We start from the raw sequence: 18,000 nt of genomic DNA on the forward strand, positions 1-18,000 counted from the left end.
CAGCGAGGACGACGATGAAGAACCTCGCCCACCGAACACAGGGGGACAGAAGAAATTTCTCCCCGAGGTCAAAATGGTGAACATGATCTAAGTTACTCATATCCCTAAGCGGGAGCGCAAGTGCGCATTAAGGGACATCTACGCCATAGAGCCAGTTGCCCCAAAATTTAACCCATGGTCAGCCTGTCTGATCACCTTTGGTCGCAGAGACCATCCGACCTGTATCCGTCATGGAGGTTCGGCCGCCTTGGTCATCGATCCAATTATTGACGGATTCCACCTCACGCGAGTCCTTATGGATGGCGGCAGCAGTCTTAATCTGCTTTATCAGGACACTATCCATAGAATGGGTATTAATCCATCAAGAATCAAGCCCACTAAAACCACCTTTAAAGGGGTAATACCCGGCGTAGAGGCCTGTTGTACAGGATCCATAACGCTGGAAGGCGTCTTCGGCTCCCCAGATAACTTCCGAAGCGAAGACTTGATCTTCGACATCATCCCCTTCCGCAGTGGCTATCATGCACTGCTCGGACGAACCGCTTTCGCCCGTTTCAATGCAGTCCCACACTAAGCTTATCTAAAGCTAAAGATGCCGGGACCGCGTGGCGTTATCACAGTCAATGGAAATATGGAGCGCTCCCTCCGTACTGAGGAGCATACTGCGGCCCTCACAGCCGAAGTACAGGGTGGCCTTATCAAGCCGAATACTACGTCGGCAGTCAAGCCCCCGGACACTGTCAAACGAGTCCGGTCTACCCTGCAGAACGGCAGTCCGGCTCATCCAGAGCTAGATTAGCAATTCAGCCTCCGTCAAAGCCCAAACCTGGTAGCGGCACACGTACCGCGCGTACATAACTACGCATTAAAGATACCATGGGCAAAGACGGAGGCTTCCTAAACATAAGGTCCACAATATGGTTCGACCCTATCCGGACCCTCATATTCTTCCTTTTTTTCAGGCTCTTTACAGCCCACATCACTTTCTGGTGGCAACAAGGGCCCCTTTCTAGGCCCCTTATGCATACTCGATTGTTGATCCTCTCAATGGATCATACACCAAGGTGAAAAGCGGCGCAGAGGTGCGGCAGAGAGTCCAAAGGATCTTCGAGTTCATCTTTTCAAGTTTAGGACCTGTATACAGCTTTCCCTTGTTCTCGACATGTAAAATAGCCGTAATGCTTACCGCATCTTCTGTAAAAATATGTTTTGACGTACCAATCAGATTATAATGGAAACAGTTTCGCCCAACCTTGTTTGGTTTTGGCTTATTTCTTAATCTGTTCTCCTCCTTTACGTCAGATTGGCATATACACCTCGGTACGACTTAAATCGCCAGGGGATCTATTCAGCCATATATATTTGCGAAAACAGAAAGTCCGAACACTCTCAGAGTATACTTCGGTGTCCCGAATACTGCATTATATGAATCTACTCTGAATCATGTCTTTGGTCAATAGTTGGGTTGCCCAACTCGTGTGTTTGCTACCTTATATTCCGCTAGTTCGGCTAAGATAGTAAAGGCGGAACTACTGCGATTATGTTTCTGGTTCGTCCGGTCAAGCACCTCAGTAGAGAAAGCCGAAAACTGACTGTCATGATGCTGCGAGAGCTGGTCAGCAATTCGGCGACTTACTAAATCTCTAGCAATTTTTCCGTATTACACGAAGGGCCAGATTTTTTCAGTCACGCGCTTAAGGCATCCAAGTTCGATAGCCGCATACGCACCACGGGCTATCTTATAGTCCCATTGTCAAAGTCCTATGGCTAAGTGAGAGTGATAAAAACCGTATAGTTTGATTGCCTGGTTCGCCGCGATGCCACCTCCTTTACGGACCAAGACGTTGGGTCAAGTGTGGTCATGCGCTACTCCGAACACCCCCGTAGTATCTACGGGGGGGGGGGGGGGGCTGAAGCCGACGACTGGTAAACTCTCAAGAATTAAAAACGGCCGCACAGGAGGAAAACACTTTAAGAAAAATAGAATAAATATATTACAAAGCTCTGGTTTATACAACATCCGGGCAGTTCAGACACATTCACTCGAACATGATGTCCTTTGAGCACTGGCCCTCTATCAAGCGGGCACCTACCAGGACGTCTTCAAAATAGCGCTCCGGCGTACGATGGTCCTTGCCTCCGGGCGGACCTTCAACGGCCACGATGACGGCCTTCATATTGGCCCAGTGCATCTTGACATGGGCAAAGTCCAGCCGCACACCTTCTATACATGACGACCGCTTGAACGCGTCAATACGGGGCAGTGCGTCAACAAGTCGCTGCACTAGCCCAAAATAGCTACTCAGAACGGGTTCGGTTGGCCACAGTCGGACTATGATGTCCCTCATGGCCAATCCGGACATCCTATGCAGCTCGGCCCAATGCGCCATCTGGTCATTCAGCAGCGCGGGACGCTCCCGCGCCACGAACTGGGACCAGAATAGCTTCTCCGTCACGTGCCCCTCCTGGGCCCGGAAGAACTGCGCGGCGTCGGCGGTGCTCTTCGGAAGATCTGCAAAGGTGTCTGGAGCACTCCACATTCGCGTGAGTAAAACATACGTTTGATTACCGAATTTACTCTGTAAGAGAAAGGGCTTACCAGCCGCTATTTGTCCGGCCTTCTTAATCTCCTCGCACCTCGCTCGGGATTCGGCCCGCGCCTCCTCGGCCTCTTTAAGGGCCTTGGCAAGGTCGGTCGCCTGGGCTTTACTCTTCAGCTCTAGGGACTTGCACTTGTCGGCGGCGTCCTTAAGCGCCTGCTCCACTTCGGTCACCCGCTCCTCGCATTGGCAGCGGACAACCTGCTCGGACTTCAAGTCCTCGGCCGCATTATCAGCGGCCGCCTTTTCCACCCTTGCCTGCTCCTTGGCCTGGGAAGTTCACCCCTCAGGGCCTCAACCGCACCCGCGCTGCCTGCAATCATACACATAGTAGCGCATGAGCTTTGACTCAAGATCTGCATATTAATACAAGCATGAACGAAATGTTCTAGAACATACTTTGTGCCTCATCAAGTCTCTTGTTGATGCGGACAAGGTCCTCATCGGCTAGCCCCAGCTTACGCCTAAGCTCGAATACTTCGGCGGCCTGGGCGGTCGCCGCTAACAGTGAAGCCTGCGTTTCAACATATGAAAGTACATTATCTCCTGCGAAAATTATTGATCCTCTGCTCGCCCCCTTTTAACAAAAAGAAAGGGGGAGGACGACCAGAGTCTCAGGGGCTACTATCTATACATAGGCATCTTTTTCATATGAAAAGCGGTTAGGAATATTACATTGCATACCTCGAAGCCTGTTAGCAGGCTAGTGAAGGCCTCGTTCAGTCCGCTCTTGGCGGACTGAACCTTTTCAATCACCACACCCATCAGGGTGCGGTGCTCCTCCATGATGGAAGCACGTTGCAATGCCTCCATCAGCGTGTTTGGCACCTCCGGATTAGTGGAGGTTGCCGCAGGAGTGGGCACTCCCCCCTCCCTTGAGGGGGGTCTGTCGGATTTCGGGTTCCGGCAAAACCCTTGAGGTTCGAACACTGGGGTGCGCACGAAGATCTCTCCTCCCTCTAGCTCGTACCCTCACCGTGATCTCAAGGCTCATCGTGTTGAACTCGCAGAACAAAGGGACACAAGATTTATACCGGTTCGGGCCACCTATGTGTTGTAATACCCTACTCCAGTGTGGTGTGGTGGATTGCCTCTTGGGCTGAGGAAGAACTGGTACAAGGGAAGAACAGCCTCCTGAGGAGAGGTGTTCTTGAGCTCGGTGAGCTTGTGTGGTGGCCTTGGTGGAATGGCAAGATGAGATGCCTACAATGGTGGTGGCTAGTCCTATATATAGAGGCGCTGGTCCTCTTCCCAAATATTAGGCGGGAAGGGATCCCACAACGGCCAATTTGAAGGGGGACAACTAGTACAAGTTATCCTGACTAAAGGTGGTCTTCGCCTGCCAAAGGCTCTGGTGGTGACGCCGTCTAGGGCTCCATGGTGACCTCTGACCTGCCGTCCTGCTGGTCTTGGTCTCATTGCACCGATATGGAAACCTTTGCCTAATGCCTCGGGACTCCTCGCCTGCGCTTGCCTCTTTAGCACCAAAGAGGAAACGAGGACACTGCGCACGCTGGTGCCCGCCTAGCGCCCGCCTGGCCTTGGTCGTCATGGCTTGCGTCACAGGAACCTCGCGAGGTGCCCCCTGCCTTGATCTCTCCGCCCCTCGCGAGCCAGCCTGGTGAGGCCGCCCCCGAGGAGGTCTTGCATCGTCCGCCTCACGAGGCTTGGCCCCTCACGAGGGTCTTGAGTGCTTGCTAGCGAATATGGGCCGTACTGGGCCGCTGGTGGAGCCACGCCGTGGGCCGCAGGAAGGCAAGTCTGGGGACCCCCGTTCCCAGGACGCCGATAGTAGCCCCGGGGCCCAAGGCGCGCTCGGACTTGGCTTCGAGGCGAAGCCAAGGGGCAAGTGCGGAGCGCCGCGGGCCCCAACAGCCTGCGACCTCGGTTGATGCATCGTGATTGATTGGATGTGGGCGTCTCCGCTTCCCCACGCTGCCTCAGCAACTGCCCGACTTGACGAGTCCCTGCTGCATGCAAAGGAAAATCATCATTACCTGCGATTGTGGGAATCACCGGTTGGCCTTCTCCCGCTATAAATGAGGAGGGGGGCGGAGTCCCTGTCACTCATCGCTTCCTGCTCCACTCGCACCCTTGCTTCATTGCTAGCAGCAACACCCATGGCGCCCACGAAGAGGTTCTCAGCCGCAGAGAAGGGGAAGGCTCGCCAGGAGGGGCCCGGCTCACCGCCGCCCAAGAGGAGGCGGGGCTTCCCCCGCAAGCACACCGCGACCCCCGCCGTGGCCCCCCGCGGCCGTGGCGATGCCTCTTCGCATGGTGGCAGTCGCCCAGGTCGTGGCGGCCCCGTCGATGAAGGGAGGCGGGCTGTGGTCGCGCGGCCTCCCCGGCCATGCTTCCATTTGGCGGAGGTGCTGCCGGAGTTTGTCGTGTGGTCGGAGAACTCGGCCGGCACCTGGCTTCAGCTTCCACGCTTCTTTGCCGGCGAGCTGCCGACCGCGGGCCCAGGCGGCCTCTGGCTGCAGGCGGACGGTTGCTGCAGCAAGGCTTCATGGGTCGCGATCGAGGTCTGCGTTGCAGGCAACACGGCCCTGGCCCGCGGCTAGCAGACATTTTCCCACGCGCGCGGCCTAGGCCGGCGGTGCACCCTCCATTTTAAGTACGACGGCAACGCGACCCTCTACGTGAGGGTGTTCGGGGAGGACGGTCGCCGCGTCGGGTGCTGCCCTGAGGACAACGACGGCGGTGAGGTGCTCGGCCTTGGCGACGGTCGCAACGAGGATGAAGGCGGGCTTGTCCTCGGCGCCGGCCGCGGCTTGTCCAGCTATGGCGGATCTTCTTCCGGCGAGAGCTCCAGCAGCGGCGGCTATGACCAGCCGCCACGCCACTGCGCCCGCTTCGAGGGCGGCAGCGGGTTGTCTCGTCGCCGCGCCCCAGTGAAGCGTGAGGAGGGGTCTGGCTGAGCCCAGGAGAACGCCATGGGTCCACCTTCGCGAACCGTTGTGGAGGCGCGCGCCACTTTTGTTTCATTCTTCCTTTTCTTCTTGCATCAAGAAAGAGACAAGTATGGGGCCCCACGGGGGCGTGCAATGAACCGTGATTTCCAAGTTGCTGCGTTATGTTTATCGTTCCTGTGTCGTGTTGCAGCATTCATGTTTTGTGTAAATGTGTGGAAATGGCTTATCTTGACGTGTCTGAAGTAGTTTCCGCCTCGTGAGGCGCACTGTTCCCAGTGCTTGGCGAGACGTCCTTAGCCCGGGAGGCGTCTAGGAACTGCAAAAAACTTGTTAGGAAACTCTTATTCCTCCGAGCCTTGACCGCAGGCACAGCCGGCCATGACCCAGGCTTTGCATCGCGGTACCCGGGAGGCATGGACTTAAGAGAGGGAGGCGTGCCAGCTTGTGAGCTCGAGCAAGGGTGCCTCGCGAAGACCAGGAAAAACGTGCACGAGTGCACCCGTCCAGCCCCCTCGCGAGGCATGCGAGGGAGAGTACGGGCCCAAACAAAGAACCGAAGGAAGAAAACAGAGGAGAAAGACGATCGAACCAAGGCGACGGGAAACACCAGAATGCGAATTCCATTAAAGAGGGTCAAGCCAACTACGGAAAGCAAATGAAAAGCCGCGTCCGGCACCTAGTCTAGTCTTCTCACCAGCGCGGAGCTAAGTGCTGCCACTAGGACGTGGGAGGGAGCCCCCAAGGCCCGAGGGAAGCACTCCTGAGACTCCGAGGCATGTACAACCCCACTCATTATTACGTGAGAGTGTCACGAGCGGAGACCTTCACATGCACGGGGCCTTGCTTCACAGGCTCTAGGCCTTGCTTCATGGGTAGAACTTTCGTAGGTGCTGGATGTTCCAAGCGTTCTGGATGGGGACCCCGTCCTGTGTCTCCAGGCGCACGGCGCCAGGCCTGGAGACGTGGGCGACCCTAAACGGGCCCTCCCACATGGGCGAGAGCTTATGCAGCCCTTCCCTGGAGAGCACCCGCCTTAGGACGAGGTCGCCCACCTCGAGCGTCCTGGATCGGATGTTGTGGCAGTGATACCGCTGTAGGGCCTGCTGGTATCTCGCCGCCCGAAGCGTGGCTTCGCGGGGCGTTCCTCCCCCAGCACAAGGGCCATCCCCCGCATGGCGTCCTGCTGCGTCTCATCGAACGCTAGGACCCGCGCGGAGCGATGCTTGACCTCGTGAGGGAGAACCGCTTCTGCTTCGTAGACGAGGAAGAACGGGGTCTCGCCCGTTGGCTTGGTGGCAGTGGTGTGGATGGACCACAGCACAGACTGGAGCTCGTCGTGCCAGCCCCTACTGCAGGCCTCAAGCTTCTTCTCGAAGGTCCTGGTCTTGAGTCCTCTCAGGACCTCCGCGTTGGCGCGTTTGGCTTGACCATTGCTCCTGGGGTGTGCTACCGAAGCATAGCAGATCTGCGTTCCAAGGTTAGCACAATATGTTTTGAATAGATTGCTAGTGAACTGCGAGCCATTGTCGGTGATGATGCGATTGGGGACCCCGAATCAGCTTACGAGGCCCTTGATGAACTGGACTGCAGATCCGGCCAGGATGGTGCGGACAGCTTCTACCTCCGCCCATTTGGTGAACTTGTCGATGGCGACGTAGAGGTAGCGGTAGCCCCCAGGCGCTCGAGGGAACGGGTAAGATATCTAGCCCCCAGACTGCGAATGGCCACGAGAGCGGGATGGTCTGGAGGCCCTGAGCCGGCTGATGGATCTTCTTGGCGTGGAACTGGTAGGCCTCGTAGGATCTCACTAGCTCAGTTGCGTTGTTAAGCGCCGTAGGCCAGTAGAACCCGCTGCGAAACGCCTTGCCAACGAGGGTTCGTGAGGACGAGTGGTGCCCGCAGTCTCGCCATGTATGTCAGCTAGCAACTCGTTCCCCTGTTCCCTGGAGATGCATCGCAAGGAAACATCATTTGGTCACTTCCTGTATAACTCACCGTCCTGGATGCAATATGCCATGGCCTGTCGGGCCACGCGCTCCGCGTCCTCCTCTTTCTTCGGCAGCGTCCCTTGCGTCAGGTATTCCTTGAACTCCTTGGTCCAGCACCCCTCCTGAGGCTCGAGCGCCAGGAGTAGGCGCGCTCCCGAGGTTGGGCCGCAAGCCGGGGCTCCCGAGGCAGGTGGTTGGGGTAGCTCCTCCCGAGGCGGTGCCAGTCCTGAAAGCGGAGGTGCTGCCGAAGGCTTGAAGAGCCGCTCCTAGAAGACGCCAAGCTCTTGGGGTTGTTGCTTGGACGCCCTTTTGGCGATGTCGTCGACCTCCTTGTTGGTGCCACGGGGCACGTGCTGCAACTCCAAACCCAAGAAATGCTTTTCCATTTTGCGTACCTCCGCAAGGTATGCCTCAATGTGCTCGTCCCTCGGCTCGTATACCTTGTTGGAGAAGTTGACAAGAAGCTGTCAGTCGCCCCTGATGGTGAGGCGCTTCGCCCCCAGGGCCACTGCAGCCTTAAGGCCAGCTATGAGGCCTTCGTACTCCACGATGTTGTTGGAGACCTTCTCGCCCTGCTGGAAGCAGAGCTACATGACGTAGTAGAGCCTGTCCTGAGTGGGCGAGATGAGCACTGCTCCAGCCTCCGCGCCTGGGCGTGCAAACGCGCCGTCGAAATGCATTACCCAGCCATCTGGCGCTTCACTCCCCGGTGAGAGGGATCGATCCTCGCCCGCTTCAAGCTCCGGGGCGTCCGTCCATTCTGCAATGAAGTCAGCGAGCGCGGCTCCCTTGACGACCCTGGTTGTGCTGAACTCTAGCTGGAATGCCTGCAGCTCGATGTTCCATTCGGCGACTCTTCCGACAGCATTGGGGCTCCTGAGTACCCTTTCCAGCGGGTAGGCCGAGACGACCTTGATTGGGTGACCTTGGAAGTAGTGCCGCAATTTGCGTGAGGCCACCAGGAGCGCGAGCAAGAGCTTTTGCGACATGGGGTATCGTGCCCTTGCATCCCGCGACACCATGCTGACGAAATACACTGGGTGCTCGACGAGGGTGGGAGCGTCGATGGAGCCCGAGGCCTCAAGAGGTTGAGACACCTCCTGAGGCGAGGGGTCCTCATGAACTTTGTCACCAATCTGGGCCTCCATAGGCCCTACATCGCCGTCTTGCAGGGCTTGGTCATCTGCGGGCGTTGCCGTGGCTCCGGTGGGGCTATCCTGGCTTTGTGCTGCCTTGTTTGTCGGTGCGGCATTACGCCGCATACCCTTGATCTGGTGCTCTTCTCGGACAGCTACCAAGGCCGCGCTTGCCGAGTAAGGCGTGGCGGCCAGGTAAAGCACTAGGGGCTCGAGGGGGCGAGGCGCTACCATCACCGGCGGGCTGGTTAAATATCTCTTGTGGTCTTGGAATGCCTGGTTAGCCTCTGGAGTCCACTCGAATGATCCCTTCTTCTTCATCAGCTTGAAGAACGGTAAGGCATGCTTCCCTAGCTTGGAGATGAAGCGTCCCAACGCGGTCACGCGGCCCGCGAGCTACTGCATTTCCTTCAGGGTCTGTGGTGGGCTCATGTCTTCTATTGCCTTGACTTTCTCCGGGTTGGCTTCGATCCCTCGGTGCGACACAAAAAAACCCAGCAGCTTGCCGGAAGGGACACCGAACACGTACTTCTCTGGGCTGAGCCACAGATCCACCTGGCGCAGGCTGGCGAAAGTCTCCTCCAGGTCTCGAATATGGGTCCTTGCCTCCTGAGATTTTACCACGACGTCGTCGACGTAGGCTTCAGTGTTCCTCCCGAGCTGCTGGCCCAGGGCGATGTGCATCAGCCGTTGGAAGGTCGCGCCTGCGTTGCGCAGCCCGAACGGCATGCAAGTGTAGCAGTACACCCCGCACGGGGTCAGGAAGGCCGTCTTCTCCACATCCTCTACTGCCATCTTGATCTGGTGATAGCCTAAAAACGCATCCAGGAAGCATAGCAGGTCGCACTCGGCGGTGGAGTCAACAATCTGGTCAATGCACGGAAGCGGGAATGGGTCTTGGGGGCAGGCTTTGTTGAGGTTGGTGAAGTCGACACACATGCATTCCTTCCCGCCTTTCTTCGGCACGACGACGGGGTTCGCCAGCCACTCAGGGTACCGAACCTCGCGGATGACACCCGCTGCCTCCAGCTTGCGGGTTTCCTGGACGATGAAGGCCTGTTTTTCTGTGGACTGTCGCCGTGCTCTCTGCTTCATAGGGCGCACATTGGGGCACACCCTCAAGTGATGCTCGATCACCCCTCTTGGGACCCCTACCAGCTGTTTGGGCTCCCAGGCAAACACTTCCTTGTTCGCGCGCAAGAACTTCACCAACGCCTCCTCTTGATTCGGGTCGAGGTTGGCGCCTATGGTGAAGGTGGCTCCTGAGGACCCATCTTCCTCGATTGGCACCTGCTTGGTTTTGGCCCAATCTTGAGTGAACAACTGCTTCTTCTTTGTTGGCACGGCCTCTTTAGCCCTAGGGGTGGCCTCGATGGTCGGTTGCGCGCTATTGTGGCGGTTTTGAGGGCAGACCTGAGCGCCGCCAGAGCCTCCTTGGTGTCTCCAACTACGGTGAGGACGTCCTTGCTCCGGGGCATCTTCCTGAGGTTGTAGGCCGGATGGGTTGCCGCCATAAACAGAGCCAGAGCCGGGTACCCGAGGATGGCATTGTACGGGAGGCCAATACGGGCGATGTCAAAGTCGATCTGCTCCGTGCGATAGTTGTCGCAGGTGCCGAAGGTCACGGGAATACGGATCTGCCCCAGGGGGCTGGCAGAGCCGCCGCCGACCCCGGAGAAGGGCTTGCTAGGGCGGAGCCGCTCGAGTGGCACGTGAAGGAGGCTAAAGGCCTCCACGGAGAGCATGTTGAGGCCGGCGCCGCCGTCGATGAGGGTCTTGGTGACAGCTACGCTGCAGATGGTGGGCGTGCAAAGCATTGGGAGCACGCCTGAGCCGACGGTGGTGACTGGGTGATCCCCCGAGTCCAAGTTCAGGTCGGCCTTGGGCGCCGCCCAACCCGGGGGAGCTCCCTGCCGCGCGGGAGCGGCGTCGATCTGGTGAAGGAACGACTTGGAGTGACGGCCCGAGGGCGGCACTTGCGAGCCGCCGAGGAGGGCCGCGACAGCGAGGGGTGCCGGTGCCGCGAAGCGCGCAGCGAAGAGGCTGCGCAGCTCCTCCCCAAATGCGACCGTAGATCCTGGGAGGTTGAGCAGCCAGACGCGCGGTGCACCAGTGAGGGCCATGGGAAGCCAGCTGGACATGGCCCTGCTGTCGCCCCCAGCCTTCAGGACGACCTCTTCATACGCCAGCAGGAAGGCCGACGGGTCCGCCGCGCCGTCGTAAGACGGCGACATCTCTGGTTTGAACTTGGGTGGCCACTGCACCCGTTGCAAGGCGGGGGCCAAGGGTCGGAGCCCCTGGCCTCGCCACGGGCATCCGTCATCGCATCCGGAAGAGCGACGCCGGCCATGGGGGCAAGGCGCGGTGATGGCAGAGCATGGATCGACGGAAGGGAGGCTTCGGCGCACCCCTACCTGGCGCACCAAATATCGGATTTTGGGTTCCGGCAAAACCCTTGAGGTTCAAACACTGGGGTGCGCACAAAGATCTCTCCTCCCTCTAGCTCGTACCCTCACCGCGATATCAAGGCTCAGCGCATCGAACTCACAGAACAAAGGGACACAAGATTTATACTGGTTCGGGCCACTGATGTGGTGTAATACCCTACTCCAGTGTGGTATGGTGGATTGCCTCTTGGGCTGAGGAAGAACTGGTACACGGGAAGAACAGCCTCCTGAGGAGAGGTGTTCTTGAGCTCGGTGAGCTTGTGTGGTGGCCTTGGTGGAATGGATCGGGTCCAAGATGAGATGCCTACAATGGTGGTGGCTAGTCCTATATATAGAGGCCCGGGTCCTCTTCCCAAATATTAGGTGGGAAGGGATCCCACAACGGCCAATTTGAAGGGGGAAAACTAGTACAAGTTATCCTGACTAAAGGTGGTCTTCGCCTGCCAAAGGCTCTGGTGGTGACGCCGTCTTGGGATCCACGGTGACCTCCGCCCTGCCGTCCTGCTGGTCTTGGTCTCGTTGCACCGATATGGAAACCTTTGCCTGATGCCTCAGGACTCCTCGCCTGTGCTTGCCTCTTTAGCACCAAAGAGGAAACGAGGACACTGCGCATGCTGGCGCCCGCCTGGCCTTGGTCGTCATGGCTTGCGTCACAGGAACCTCGCGAGGTGCCCCCTGCCTTGATCTCTCCCCCCTCGCGAGCCAGCCTGGTGAGGCCGCCCCCGAGGAGGTCTTGCATCGTCCGCCTCGCGAGGCTTGGCTCCTCGCGAGGGTCTTGAGTGCTTGCTGGCGAAGATGGGCCGTACTGGGCCGCTGGTGGAGCCACGCCGTGGGCCGCAGGCAGGCAAGTCTGGGGACCCCCGTTCCCAGGACGCCGACAGGGTCGCTTATTTGATTCCGGGGCAACTTGGATTTCCGGAATAGTGTTCGGCTGGGGGACAGACTGGTCCAGGCCCCCGCCGTCAGTCCGCGAGGGAATTGTTCCCCCCGTGTTTTCGGCGGCCGAGGTGTTACCCTCTAGTACCGTTTTGGCGGCTTCTCGTACCACCCCGTGCCCCGGAGAGACCCTTCGGGACAACACCTCGGTGTCGTCCGTGACGATAGGTGGGGAGTCTCGCGATGGCGACTCGCTCTCCATCATCCTCAGATCCAAAGAGTTCCCCTCCGATGATTGTTGGGGAAGATCGCGGGCCGGACTACACCATACAAAATGTTAACACCATAATCATCGAGACTGGACTTATGTATGGCATCTTCGGATACTTACGATTCGGCAAGGGGCTTCGGCCTGGGGCGCCACTCGGGGATGGTCTTGACGTCCGAATCCGAGCCGCCTAGGAGGGATATTTTCCCCCTTTTGGGCGCCTCCGCCTCTGGATCTTCGGAGGCCGCCCTTTTCTTCTTCTTCCCCTTCGGGGAAAGGTTGTTGTCGGCCTCCTCCTCCTCTTCGTCTTCATCCTCCTCGGAGTAGTGAGTTTCGGTCTCTCCGGACATCGCGTCTGAAGTACCTTTGCGGCGGAAACCATATCTGGCTTCCTTGTTCTTCTTCTTGACCTTTTTCTCCGGCGCCTGATAGGGCGCCTGTAACGCCCCGAGTCCGATGCGCCAGGTGTCTCCCAGTTATTCGCCGTCGTTACCATGTCATTTGCTTGCGTGTCACACTTTGCCATGTCATCATCTGCATTGCATCATCATGTTTTGCAAAACTTGCATCCGGTCTTTTTCCCCGTTGTCCGTTTCGCAATCCGACAATCTCACTCACACCCCTTGCACCTCTCAGACCTCATTTCATGAGTGACATAAAGATGTTCTCGGAATGGGATGAAACTTGGCGTGCGATGTTGTTCTATAATAGGTAGATCGCTTGTCAATTTTCGTTCCATTTGGAGGCCGTTTGACACCCTAATGGATAACCGTGTAACCCCAAAACCCCTCTCTCTTTGCAGCCCAGTGTCAGGGCCTGGTTTTCGGGATATTAGTTCTCCAGAAAATGGCCCTTGTGCTCACCAGCCCCAGGATTACTGTTAGCTGATGAGGCACCAACTTGGTACAGAAATTCCAAGCAAAGTACAAAATATGAAGTACAAGACCATTGTGGCCTATGAGTACAACACTTGGTTTCTAGTGGTTGATGGCGGAAGAGGTTTGTGGTTCATCTGCGTCCAAGGGACTCCATTTTCCACAAGAACAGCTGACCAGGATAACTCCTATCTTCGCGAGGCTGCTATCACCTTTACATGGGTTCCGGGGCTGTCGTCGTAACGCTCTTCTCCACGCAAGAAATCTGGCTAAGACAATAGCCAGGGACAAGCCAGTGAGTACGTTTGAATGTACTCGCAAACATTTCGAACACGGATATAATATATAACGAGGGGTAATCATGCTCCGAAATATTTTATGATCATAACGTCTGTCACGAAATAAACAAAATCCGTGATGCACGCATGCAGGTAAAATATGAACATGCAATACGGGAGTAGAAATAGAATGCACTGATCGAGTGTCTGAAATGACTCCTCGAAAGGGTGCAAATAAATTAACCATGCCACAGTCGGGCGTCTGAGCGACACCACAAAAAGGGCTTATAAAGAATAATTAAATAACAAGCATGCCGCAGTCGGGCGTCTGAGCGACACCACATAAAGGGCTTATAATATAAAAGAAATAACAAGCATGCCACAGTCGGGCGTCTATGCGACACCACATAAAGGGCTTATAATATAAAAGAAATAACAAGCATGCCACAGTCGGGCGTCTATGCGACACCACATAAAGGGCTTATAAATAAAAGAAATAACAAGCATGCCACAGTCGGGCGTCTATGCGACACCATAGAAAGGGCTTATAAATAATAATCACAGTGAATATCTAGGAGGTAGAACCGTCCCAGGGATACTCAATAATTCAAATAAAGTAACTGGTTAGTCCGCAATAATAATAATCATAATCCTCATGTGTCACGGGTCAAAATCAAAGTTCTGGTTTAGCAGTTTTTCCTCCGAAGACCGACACTAAGACCGACACTTGACCCATCCCAGACTGTAGTCCTTAACCATGGACACGGCTATTCGAATAGATGTATAATCTCTGCAGAGGGTGTACTCTTTACCCACGGGTAACGGATTTCTTTCGTCCATCGGGACTAATTCCGTCTACGGTCTTTTAATTGAAAACACGCCTGACCTGCACACACCAGCCTAACTTACCGGTGTCTGGAATCACCCACGACACCTGTCAAGCGAAACTCTAAGTGGGGAGGCTACAACCTCGACGTAGCATGGGATCACAAAATTTATACCGCGCGCAAACTAGGGGAGCTACCCCTTCGGCTACAACCGAAACACCCATGCCCCCTGACCGGATGACTGGCTTTAATCCATGGCCATGGGACCCTCATCACGGCCTCTCTGTACGGTGTGTGCTAGAAAGGGGTTGACAACTTACTGAACCGTACCCTACCCATGGCAGGGACAAGTGGTAGTACGAAGCAAGTATGGGGGTTACTGGAACAAGACTCGATCTACGGCCGACTCAGGAGGTTCAAGTATTCTCTGCATGATTATCATAACAAAAATATTTCTGTTAACAGGTAAGCTCACCACTCATCAAGCCTCACCATGCCATACCGGACATACTCGTCTCCACGAGGAACTAGGGACAAGCTCGTGTCTACCCAAGACCGTGACTTTCCCGACTTCCTTCCGGTATGCATGAGAAGCTTACGGGGATGATCACTATCACCAGCATATCCATTTATAACAGCAAAGAAATCTCCATTATGCACTCATGCGTATGATTTTATCGTCACATAAAATAGCGTATGCTCCAAGTCAAGGTGATGTTGTAACCGTATCAACAACATCCAAAAATATTATGCCAGGGTTCAGAATGCTTGCCTTCAAGTGTATGCATGTGGGGGTGCACTTTTTGAAGGTTGCCTCTTTCTCCAAAATCCTATTTTGAGAAATATTCAAATAACACATATTTCAAAAACAGTACAAAAAGTTGTCCCAAATATTTTTGAAATAAATCTTAAAATAAACTAGATGAAATTTGAGAGAGGTAGGAAAAAGAATCAACTCATTTGGAGTTTTATTTTAAAAGATATAGCCAGTCAAAGTTCTGTTTTTAATAAAACCAGAAAAGAAAACGTTTCGGGGGAAAATACGCTTTCGAAGCAGAGGAGACGTACTCGGGACTTTGCGCTTCCACTAAAGCCAGCGTGGGTCGCTGACGGTGGGTCCAGGGGGCCCACTGGTCAGGTTTGACTAGTCCCCCTCTCCCTCCTCTTCCTCTGCCCGAGCGGAGGCGGGACTCCGGCGATCGCCGTCGATGAACGGCGGCTCTTCGAGGGCACCTGAGGGCAGGGATGGGCCCGCCAGACCGGGGCGGTCCTCCCGGTGGTCGTTGGGTAGACGGTGGTGGTAGGAGTCGCCGGCGGCGAGCTCCGCGGTGGAGGGGGCTTCGGGTGGTTTGGGGTTTTTGAGCTACGGTGGTCCTTGGTCGAGTCTGAGGCGCTGGGCAGCTCCGCAAGACCATGGGGAGACGGGTGGTGGTGCTGAATGGACGGGGGAGGGCCTAGCTGCGACGTACTATACTGGATTGCGGCGGCGAGCGAACTGGCCGGAGGCGGGGAAGAAAGCTTCTTCCGGTCAATCTGCGGCTAGGGGAGCACTAGGGGGAAGGCCTGAGGTTGCCTGAGTGCTCGGAGGGGCTCGGGGCCTCCTTTTATAGCGCAACGAGGCTGGCTCCCGCGGCGGCCGTGGATAGGATCGCCGGCGACCGCTGTTTTGTAGCTGCAGGACTACATGCCGGCGACGAGTGCGTGCCGACGGCTTGCGGATAGGCTCGGGCTGTTCCCAGGGGGCAGCTGGCGCGCGCGGGTGGCTTGGGCGGCGCCGTCCATGGCAGAGCCCGGTGCCGACGCCGGCGTGCCGCCAAGGGAGCCCTGACGGCGGTGCTGTAGGGCGCCAGGGTGGCTTGGAGGGTTCTGGTGAGTGGGCAAGGGCAGGGCGTGGCTCTGCAGGCGAGCAAGGGCCAGGGGTGCGACGCGGCGACCCGTGCGCACGCACGTGCAAAACGTGCGCTCTGGCCGCGCCCAGAGCACGCACGCCAGGTGCTCGACAAAATGCCAGCGCGTGCTAGAGAGCTTGGGTGATGCTGGTAGTTAAGAGGCCAAGGTTAGGGATAGCTAGGAGGTTAGTGGACATGCTGGATGGGTCAGGGGCTCAAGTTCACAATGCAAACTAGAAAACATGGCAAAACTGTTCCTGCACACAGGGTGTTCGACAGAATGCTAAGCGCATCTAGGCAACTCTTGGGGTGGCCAAAATCTCCAGATCCTAGTCTCTTTAGGAGCTAAAGAAGGTGGTAAGGTTAGTTTGGCAAAAACAGAAATTTGTTAGTGCAAGTTTTTGAGAAAACCAGTTTTGGGCAGAAACTAAAAGCTATCATTGCATGCACTAAAAATACTCCAATGGGTCCAATCTCCTGGACTTAAGGGTTTGGTAGGGAGGACTATAAGTAGGAAAAAGCTCATGGGCACCAGAGCAAAATAAATTAGGGTTGCAGTACAAATCACCAAACTGGACCAGAATGAAAAAGAGGATGATTCACTCAAATTTTTCATAGAACAACACTGGGTTTTTGCATGAAGTTGAATTATATGCATCCACTGACATCTCCAAACACTTGGAAGAATTTTTAGAAGAATATTTAAGTAGGTTGTAGTGCAAAAATACCTACTGGACCAGATTTGAAAAATTGATGTAGAGCTCAAAATCTCCAATGACCAAAAGATATTTTTGCATAAAAGTGATGTGGAAACCTCACATGACATCCCCAAATTTTGGTGAAAATTTTAAATGCATTTATCAAAAGGTTGCAGTGCAACAGAGGTTCCAGATATATGAAAAATCATTTTAAAAGAATAAAGCTCATGAAAAACAATTTTTGCAAATAAATCCACTGATAAAGATTTGTTTCATTGAGGGAGCATACAAATCCAACAATTTTTTTTGGAATGTTTCCACTTGAGGTAAAAAACCCACAATATTAAAGAGAAGAGGGGTTCTGAAATCAAAAGAGAAATCCAGAAAAATGAAAATTTAATTTCCTGACAAAATTTTAATTAATAAAACAAGGTCAAATTTTTGGGGTGTTACAACACTACCCCCCTTAAGAAAAATCTCGTCCTCGAGATTTGCTAAGGGTTGTTTTTTTAAATAATACTCCCATTAGTTGGAACCAAGAGTTTGCTCATAGCACAAACTTAGGGTACAAACATAAGCTGCAACACACAAATAAACATAGCTATGATGTTTACAATGAAAACGGCAAAAGGACAGGGTCCTGAGAAAACGTCGCTGGTACAGGGGCGCACTCTTCTTCTACCGGGGGAAGCGGGTTGACCAGTCGATGAACGCGCCTCTCCTGCTCAGGCCTCAGTGGTCTGCCAATAGCGATCCGAGGATATAAATCAGCGAGGCTCTGGAGATAACCCATTACCCGCTGAGTCAAACGCTCCTGAGCGATAACGTACTGGGCAAGGTTGGCCAGTACTGGATCTCTCTCAATTCGTCCACCGGGAAAAGATGCAACTTCTCCGGGTGCTGCACGACTCGGAAAATAATAATATCCTCGTTCGCTGGCATAGGGTACCGCGAATTGAAGACGAGCGAGCGCTTCGTACGCAGCAGCTTCTATGGCCATATGCGGAGTCGGCATGGATTTCCCCACGAAGGAGACTTCCGTTGGGTCTTGGTTTGGGTTTACGGGAGGGATGTGCACCACTGCCCAATATTTCGAGGTGGAAGGGGTGATCCTCGATTTGAGTAACTCCTACTGGGGTGGATGGATGGCACTCATGGTACTGCAGGTAAAGTCCCACAATAATTTAACAAAACTACCCGGGG

Source organism: Triticum aestivum, chromosome 2D (assembly GCF_018294505.1).
Source record: "Triticum aestivum cultivar Chinese Spring chromosome 2D, IWGSC CS RefSeq v2.1, whole genome shotgun sequence".
Taxonomy (NCBI): Eukaryota; Viridiplantae; Streptophyta; class Magnoliopsida; order Poales; family Poaceae; genus Triticum; species Triticum aestivum.